Here is a 9538-nt window from a genome sequence, read left to right on the forward strand (position 1 = left end):
ACTAAGGAGGAAGGTATTGTCCGGGAATCTATGTAAGTTTTGGGTGTACTTATTAGCTTAGTTAAGGCTTATAGAACTTGTGTAATGATACGGTGAACTTTTGAATATAGGCTTGGAACCTAGGATTCTACTAGACTTGAACTAGCCTAGAGGTACGTATACATTGATTGAGATTGTCAGTGAGTATACATGTTTATGTGTTGCATTTATTTGGCATTATTATATGGCATGATATATGATTTACTATTTTCCATAATCATATGTCATGTGCATATACATGTTGAGCCTATACCTTGTTATACCTGATTATAGAGCCGCTCAGCTCTATACTTGTTATATGTCACTGAGGGTACCGCAACGGCGGGGACATTTATGTCTGACTACTTTAGTGTTCTAGACGAGTGTGGTTGTACCAAAGGTTGATCCGTGAGGTTACAACACTCATGTGACGTCGGTACTGAGCATGACTTATCAGATGAACCTTTACCAGTCATCACGATTGCATGCATCATATACATATGTTTACTCATGTTTATGTACTGGGCATTAGCGCTCACATCCTAGTTCTTATCTTGGACAACCTATTCCATGAGGTAGGTCACAGGATGTATGGAGCCGATAGTTCTATGCAGGACAAGGGAGCCCCGAGCTTTTCATGGGATTGTATACAGCAGGATTTGTTTAGCTGTATAATGTTTTAGACAGTTGTATTTTTAGTTTTTCAATATGGTTGTATCACTACTATAATAAGCCTGGATATATTTTAAGCTGATATGTAAATTATGGGTTATGTTTCCGCACGTTTTACTTTATTAAGTATTCATGCTTTATTAAGCTTAATGCATTATATTAGTTGTCAGTTAGTAGGTGATTCAATGCAGGGTCACTACATTTTTGGTATCAGAGAATGCATAGATTTTGGGATTAGTACTTGGGATTTAGTCTAGTCTTGAATTGTTATTGCGCATTTGGGATATTAATGTGCAAATATTTTCGGATAATGGCTGATGGAGGTAACGAGAGTCATGGTAGTGTTGGCCAGGAAGGTGGTCATCATCATCGTCACCATCTCCATCATCATGAGGTCGACATCGTCCTCACGAGGGTAGACGTCGCTACACTATCAATAAGTTTATGTAGGTAGGATCGAAACCCTTGTTGGGAGGCGAGAATACTGAGGGAAGCGATCGCATGTTGGCAGGTACCTTTTTAATATGTGGTATTCCTGCACTTGTTTTAATTGATATTGGAGCTTCACATTCCTTTATTTCTAGTCGCTTTGTTAAGAGACATAGATTACCTTATGTATCATTAGACCTGGATTTAGTTGTATCTACTCCGCTGGAGCAGGAGGTAGTTACTAAACATCTAGTGATGGGTTGCCTTCTAGAGTTTGAGGGTCATGTGTTGTCTGCTAATCTGATGATTCTAGCGATGTCAGATTTTGACTGTATTTTGGGAATAGATATGTTGGCTTTGTATCACGCTACTGTGGATTGTTATCAGTGTCTGGTACATTTTCATCCGGATGAGGGTGATAGCTGGTACTTCTATGGTGAGGGAGCATGACCTCCTATGCCACTTGTATCGGCTCTGAAGGCATGTCATGTCTTAGAGTCAGGTGGGGAGGGCTACCTCATTTATGCAGTTGATATGTCCACGAGTAGTCCAGGTATTGATCAGTTACCGGTTTGTCAGCGAGTTTTCTGATGTATTCCTTGATGAGATTCTTTGTTTTTCTCCGGTACGAGAGGTTGAATTTGTTATTGATCTAGTACCAGGAGCAACGCCTATATCCCGAGCACCATATCATCTAGCACCGTCAGAGATGAGGGAATTGAAACAGCAGTTGCAGGATCTGCTTGATAAGGGATATATTCGTCCGAGTGTTTCTCTGTGGGGAGCACCTGTTTTGTTCGTCAAGAAAAAGGATGGATCGATGCGATAATGTATTGACTACAGGCAGCTGAATCGTGTCAAATTCAAGAATAAGCATCCTTTGCCGCGAATTGATGATTTGTTCGATCAACTACAGTGTACTTCTGTCTACTTCAAGATAGATTTGAGATCTGGATACCACCAGATGCGGGTACGAGAATCAGATATTTTTACGACTGCTTTTAGGACCAGATACGGGCATTATGAATTTTTGGTGATGTCATTCGGTTTGACGAATGCACCAGAAGTCTTTATGAATCTGATGAATCAAGTGTCTCGAGAATATTTGGATAGATTTGTCATAGTCTTCATTGATGATATTCTTGTCATTCTCATGACAAGGATGAGCATGCACAACATCTGAGAATTGTATTGCAGACATTAAGAGATAAGAAGCTATATGCGAAATTGAGCAAGTACGAATTTTGGCTTGATTGGGTAGTGTTTCTCGGTCATGTGATTTCTAGTGAAGGAATATCTGTTGATCCAAGTAAGATAGAGGCAGTGCTAAACTGGTCTCGTCTGACGAGGGTTACTAAGATTCGAAGTTTCTTGGGTCTAGCTGGTTATTACCGTCGGTTCATCGAGAATTTTGCACAGTTGGCCAGGCCATTGACTGAGCTTACACGAAAAGATGTTACCTTCATATGGTCCTCGGAATGTGAGGAATCATTTCACGAGCTGCGTAGACGTCTTACTACTGAACCTGTGCTAGCTTTACCTTCTGGATCAGGAGGATATATCGTCTATTCTGATGCCTCTCGTCAGGGGTTAGGATGTGTTTTGACACAGCGCGGACATGTTATCGCCTATGCTTCCAAGAAGTTGAAGACGCATGAGGTGAATTATCCAGTGCATGATCTTGAGTTAGCCGCCATTGTATTTGCGCTTAAGATCTGGAGGCATTATCTTTATGGCGAGAAGTTTGAGATATTCACGGATCATAAGAGTCTGAAGTATTTATTCACTCAGGCGGAGTTGAATATGCGACAGAGATGCTGGATGGATTTACTGAAAGATTATGACTGCGAGATCAAGTATCATCTAGGTTCTGCTAATCTTACTGTTGATGCCTTGAGTCGGCAGGTGAGACTTTTTGCACTTCAGACTAGTGAATTTTCTCATATGATTCAGGAGTGTTATTCACTGAGTTTTACACTCAAGCACAAGAAAGGAAGAAATGAAATTTGTTTGTATACTACTCTATCTGAGCCGGCATTGTATTCTCGGATCAGATAAGCTCAGATATCTGAAGTTAAGACTCAGCGTTTGGCACGTCTAGACAATGGGGTTAATACATCTGGATTGCATTATCAGACAGATGATTTATTATGCTTATCGAATCGAGTCGTTGTACCTGATGTTACGGAGCTCAGGAATGATATTCTATCTCAAGCTCACAGGAGTTGATTATCAGTTCATCCTGGAAGTATGAAATGTTTAAGGACTTGCAAACCAGATTCTGGTGGAGAGGGATGAAGCGAAGTGTATATCAGTTTTTTTCTAGATGTCTTGTTTGTCAACATGTCAAAGCTGAACACCGACGACCAGGTGGTTTTTTTTCACCCACTTGCCTATGACTTCACGTCAGTGTGATGCTATCTGGGTCGTTGTTGACCGTTTGATGAAATCAGTACACTTTATTCCTTACAACCGGGAGTATTCTTATGATTTCATGGCACGCTTATACATTCAGGAGATAGTACAATTACATGGGATTGCGGTGAGCATAGTCAGTGATAGAGACCCGCAGTTTACCTCACGTTTTTGGGGTAGTTTTTAGCAGGCGTTGGGTACTACTCTGAGTTTGAGCACTGCATATCATTCGGAGACTGATGGTCAGTCAGAACGGACAATTCGTACGTTGGAGGATATGCTACGCTCTTCTGTCATGGATTTTGGTTTATCTTGGAAGGATCAGTTATCTTTGATCGAATTTGCCTACAATAACAATTATCATCGTAGTATTGATATGGCACCTTTCGAGGCATTGTATGGTCGACGATGTCGTACTCCTGTATTTTGGGATGAGATAGGAGAACGGCAAGTTGAATGTCCCGAGTTGTGCAGTAGATTGTAGACAAGGTAGATTTGATCAATGGAGGATCAAAGCTGCTCAAGATCGGCAAGCCGATTATGCTAATATTCACCGCAAACCACTTCAGTTCAAGCCTGGTAAATATGTGTTCTTGCGAGTGTCACCTTTCAGGAAGGTGATGAGATTCGGCTGAAAGGCAAGTTATCACCTCGATATATTGGACCTTTTCAGATACTGGAAAAGATCGGAGATGTTGCATATCATTTGGCGTTACCACCATATATTTTCAGTATACATGATATTTTTCATGTGTCGTTACTTCGACAGTACATAGCTGATGAATCTCATATTATCCAACCTACTGATGTTCAGCTAGAGCCAGATCTGTCGTATGTCAAATGACCACTCTGTATCCTAGACAGAAAAGAGAAAGTTTTTCGGAACAAGACTATACCACTTGTGATGGTATAGTGGCAGCGACGAGGCATCAAAGAAGCAACTTGGGAAACCGAGATCCATATGCGAGCAGAATATCCTGAGTTGTTTGCTTTGTACTTTTGATTACCATGTAAATATGTAATTACAGTTGTTGTAATAAAACATGGTTTGATGTTTCATATTGTTATCTTGATTTGTCTTTAGATTTTATTTCGCGGACAAAATGTCTAAAGGTGGGGAGAATGTAGTAACCCAGAATCTATTTTAAGATAATAATATGGTAAACATGATTAAGGGTTAGTAATTAACCAATTCCGGGGCTTAATCGGACTTCAGAATTAATAATTTGGCATCCAAAATTTTGGCCAGTTTGGACGGTCCGAAGAGGACTTCGGACGATCCGAACTCAGCAAGCCGGGGGCTCCGAAGAAGGGCATGTTGACTTCGAAGTTAAAGCACGATCGGACGGTCCGAACTGGGATCGGAAGGCCCGAACGTCCTTATGCCAAGCATGCAGGATTACTTAGCCTTGGATTTTGATAAGTGTCGGATTTAGGACACTTTGGACGACCCAAAGTGGTGATCGGACAGACCAAAATCGATGTGTCTTGCATGCAGGCAGTGAGCTGGATCGGACGATCCAAACCCGAGTCGAAGGCTTCGAACTTGTCCGATTTTGGGGCTATAAATAGGACTCAGTCGAAATCATTTTGAATTATGAATTCCAAGTTTCCTTCTTCATTTATATAGTGTGAGTTATACACTTGAGGGCCCTATCAGTTATTATAAAAGTTCTGGAATAACCAAGGTGTGGTTATAGTCATCCGAGACTAGCGACTCCAAATGGCTTACTATGGACGAAGGTATGGTCCGGGAATATATTTAAGTTTTGGGAGTACTTATTAGCTTAGTTAAGGCTTATAGAACTTGTGTAGTGATACGCTGAACTTTTGAATATAGGCTTGGAACCTAGGATTCTACTATACTTAAACTAGCCTAGAGGTACGTACACATTGACTGAGATTGCCAACGAATATACATGTTTATGTGTTGAATTTATTTAGCATTATTATATGACATGATATATGATTTATTGCTTTCCATATTCATATGTCATTACATATACACGTTGAGCCTATACCTTGTTATACCTGATTATAGATCCGCTCAGCTCTATACTTGTTAGTCTATCACTGAGGGTACCACGACGGCGGGAACATTCATGTCTGACTACTCTAGTGTTCTAGACGAGTGTGGTTGTACCCAGAGATTGATCCGTGAGGTTACAGCACTCATGTGATGTCGGTACTGAGCATGACTTATCAGATGACCCTTTATCAGTCATCACGATTGCATGCATCATATACATATGTTTACTCATGTTTATGTACTGGGCGTTAGCTCTCACGTCCTAGTTGTTATATTGGACACCCTATTCCACGGGGCAGGTCACAGGATGGACGGAGCTGGTAGTTCGAGGCAGGACTAGGGAGCCGGAGCTTTTCAGGGGATTGTATACAGCATGATTTGTTTAGCTGTATAATGTTATAGACAGTTGTATTTTAAGATTTTCAATATGGTTGTATCACTACTATTATAAGCCTGGATATATTTTAAGCTGATATGTAAATTATGGGTTATGTTTTTGCTCGTTTTACTCTGTTAAGTATTCATGTTTTATTAAGCTTAATGCATGCTATTAGTTGCCAGTTAGTAGGTGATTCAATGCAGGGTCACTACAGTGATAATGGTACAACTCAAATATTTTAAACCGTTAGCATCCCAAACGACATGGTTCGATCGTCCTGTCCAGCAGAGACAATTATTGCACTCCAACAATCTCCCTCCCAATAATTGCACTTCTTGCAATCAATGAGAATCGAACTCATGACCTTGACTCTAATATCAATTGTTAGGCTGAGCGTTTATTGCTTTACTAAAATTCATATATAGCTGGTAGTAACAATAAAAATCGAATCTTTTTAATTAACAGCCCAAACACCATGGTTCGATTGTCCTACTCAAAAGTTTAAGATCAGTCCCCGTGTCATAACTCTTTATTCTGCACTCCGTGTTGGCCCAAAAAATTTATTTCCACTCCCTGTTTCATCTTTTATCTCATTTTCCCTTTTAATTCTTTATTTTTTTTTTACCTTTTCCCATTTATTATCATTATTTCCTATTCCTTCACTTACATTTCCCCCCCCCCCCCTTTCACGTCTCATGTGAATCCCTAGCCAACCCCACCGATTTGCATCGCTTCTCTTCCCTCCCAATTTCTACGACGTTTGGTCAAGAAAACTAAATCTTGTGCCACCAATTTCCTCATCTTCTAGTCAACATCAAGAACCCACCGGCAGTAGGAACCCACAAATTTGTGACACCTACGGGAAACTATAGAAAGCAGGCGACAAGGGACAACTAGTGGAAGCAAAGAAGCGAGGAAAGTGAGTTTCTTGTTATCTACTTGTTCGATTTGTCCACTATCTTATGAGATTTGTGCTTAATTTGTTTAATCAGTGTTTCACTTCAAATCCTCTCATTTTTATTTGTCGTGGTATGTTTCATATTTACCTCACCAATTTCCTCCCAAATCTTTGGCTGATTGAGATGACTGTTGTTTTCCTCCTCAGAAATCAGAATGCTGAATGTTACTCCATGAGCTGATAATTTGGTGATGATTTGTTACTTTACTTGTTGGGAATCTGTTGGCTTAATAATTTTATCTTATTAGCGACACCCTCTATCCTTTGATCAATTAATCGATGATTCTTACTCGTATGTTTTCTTTTTATTTGCGAGACATTGTAATGGTTTTTTTTTTTTGGGAGTTTTGTTGACTTCTAGGTTTATTGGTTTGGAGGGTACTTAATTTTCCTTATTTTTAATTTCCAATCAGTAAATTTCTAGTTGTATTAGTGTTCAAAATGTTGTAATAATTATTTGATGCTTCAATTATCTTTCTCATCAGGACTTTGAATTCGTTGAGTTGAAAGAAGATAATTTTATTCTTGTTTACTAAGATTTTGCTTTTTTATCATGTATATTGAGGTATAGTTATTGATTTTTATTTAATTTTTTAATGGTTCATTTGACTCGTATTTCTGCTAAATTTCTTGTAGGAATGGAATCTGCATCGGGATCATCTAATTTTTTGTTTTTGGGTAGCTGTGATTATAAAGATGACCTTTATATGATTTCAATCGATAATAGCTTCAGTCTCATGGAGTTGTTTCTGAATCTTGGGAGAAAATGTAAGGAGATTACTCCACACACTATGACATTGCAGTATCTAGCCCTCATCAGAAAAAATATTTTACATAGAACGAAGATGATGGCGTCCGTATTATGACTCATCTTCACACATCTATGAAACTTACAATAATTAACATGAGGGCTGTGGAAAAATACGAAATGAGATATTACATGATAGGAGTCGTTTTTGTGTGTTATTTTGCTTTGTTTTGCGTTTGTTTTGCATTCGTTTTGTTTACGTTGTGTCTGTTATTTTCCATTCTTGTTTCGTTTATTGTTTTTTTGTTTTTGTTGTCACTCCTCTGGTTTATTTATTTATATGGCAGGGATTCACCAAGAAATGCTGATACTCGGTGAGAAGGCGATGCACAATGGAGGCCGTGAGGAGAGCACAAGAAGAAAGTCACATTTCTGGAAAAAGCAAGGCGCGCGCAGGCTGTTGTTTTCTACCGCGCGGACGCAGTCACGGTTGAGAAAGACAGTAGCTTGATTCAAGCGAGGCGCACAGGCGGCCATTTTCTACCGCGCGGGCGCGGTCACGATTTTTGGAAACAGTAGGTGGCACAGTTTTGAGGCGCCCGCGCGGTAATTTTCTACCGCTCGGGCGCGATGCGATGATTTGATATTTTAATTTTTTTTTAGAGTTTATTTCGGGAAGGATTCTTGGGGACTTTAAATACAATTATTTCCTTAGTTTTGGATGGTTAGACAGACGCAAATCAGGAGGCAGACGACGGCTGAACACTCGAGAATTTCTCTTCTCTGTTGGGAGTTTTTCTTTTCTTCTCTTCTGAATTTTTATGTTAAACACTTTTGAGATTGAATTTTTGTAATGAATTTCAGTAGCTAAGTTTTTATTTTGTTGGAATCGAGGGGATCCTAACCCCGAAACACTTTAGTGTGATTGAATCATCGGACGTATTGAGATTTGATTTATGTTTAAAATTGAGTTTATCATGTTTTTCTTTCTATGTTGATGATTAGCTACCCTTAACATAGATTCGTAAATTGTGAATTTCTATCGAGAGATAGATTCTTAATTAGGATGAATGATAGAATCCATGGACTTAAAATATGCATAGAGATATGGTATTTAGTACATGTTGATAGCCATAGACCACCAGGTTGAAAGTTGTAGAATTCATAGAACGCAAAGCAATCATTCATGATAAATAATTAAAGAGATTTAATTATTTCACTGATTTGATTAGTTTGGCATTACCTCAAGAGAGAGTGTCAATGTTGTACGAATTTCTGTCAAATTTATAAGAATAAATTAATTTCCAATCGTCCAGTTCAATTAGGGGAAAGGTGAACCGAAATTCCAACAAAATCATTTTGAATTGGTATTCTTCAATCTGAGAATTGATTATTTGGTTGTGAAATTCACTTTTATTTACGTTGAGTTATTAATTTTAAATATTAGATAGTTTCAATAAAAATCAAATTTGAGACACTTTGTGTAGCAGCTAATCACTTTGAGATAAAGCCGGCCATTCTTCAAATGATTCAGAACACACTTCAATTTGGTGGGAGTGTCATCGATGAACCATATGTACACATCACAAATTTTCTGGAAATTTGTGATACATTCAAGATACAGGAAGTTTCTGATGACGCTATTCGGTTGCGTCTATTCCCTTTTTCACTGCGAGACAAGGCGAAAGCATGGCTGACGAATTTACCTGCAGGTTCCATCATGAATTGGGATGATTTGGCGAAGTCTTTCCTCACCAAATACTTTCCACCATATAAGTCAATGAAGCTGAGAACTGATATCACAACTTTTTCCCAAGGAGAACAGGAAACGTTTTACGAAGCATGGGAGCGCTACAAGGATCTACTGCGAAGATGTCCACACCACCAATT

At 39.0% G+C, this 9538-nt stretch overlaps 1 non-coding gene across 1 annotated transcript; it reads right to left on the reverse strand.

Annotated features, from left to right (window-relative positions):
- Window positions 1-9431: 9431 nt before the first annotated feature.
- LOC140893999 (small nucleolar RNA R71) lies at window positions 9432-9538 on the reverse strand. Its single transcript, XR_012153555.1, has one exon. It is a non-coding gene; the product is annotated as a small nucleolar RNA R71 (small nucleolar RNA).

The sequence above is a fragment of the Henckelia pumila genome, chromosome 3 (genome assembly GCF_033568475.1).
Source record: "Henckelia pumila isolate YLH828 chromosome 3, ASM3356847v2, whole genome shotgun sequence".
Taxonomy (NCBI): domain Eukaryota; kingdom Viridiplantae; phylum Streptophyta; class Magnoliopsida; order Lamiales; family Gesneriaceae; genus Henckelia; species Henckelia pumila.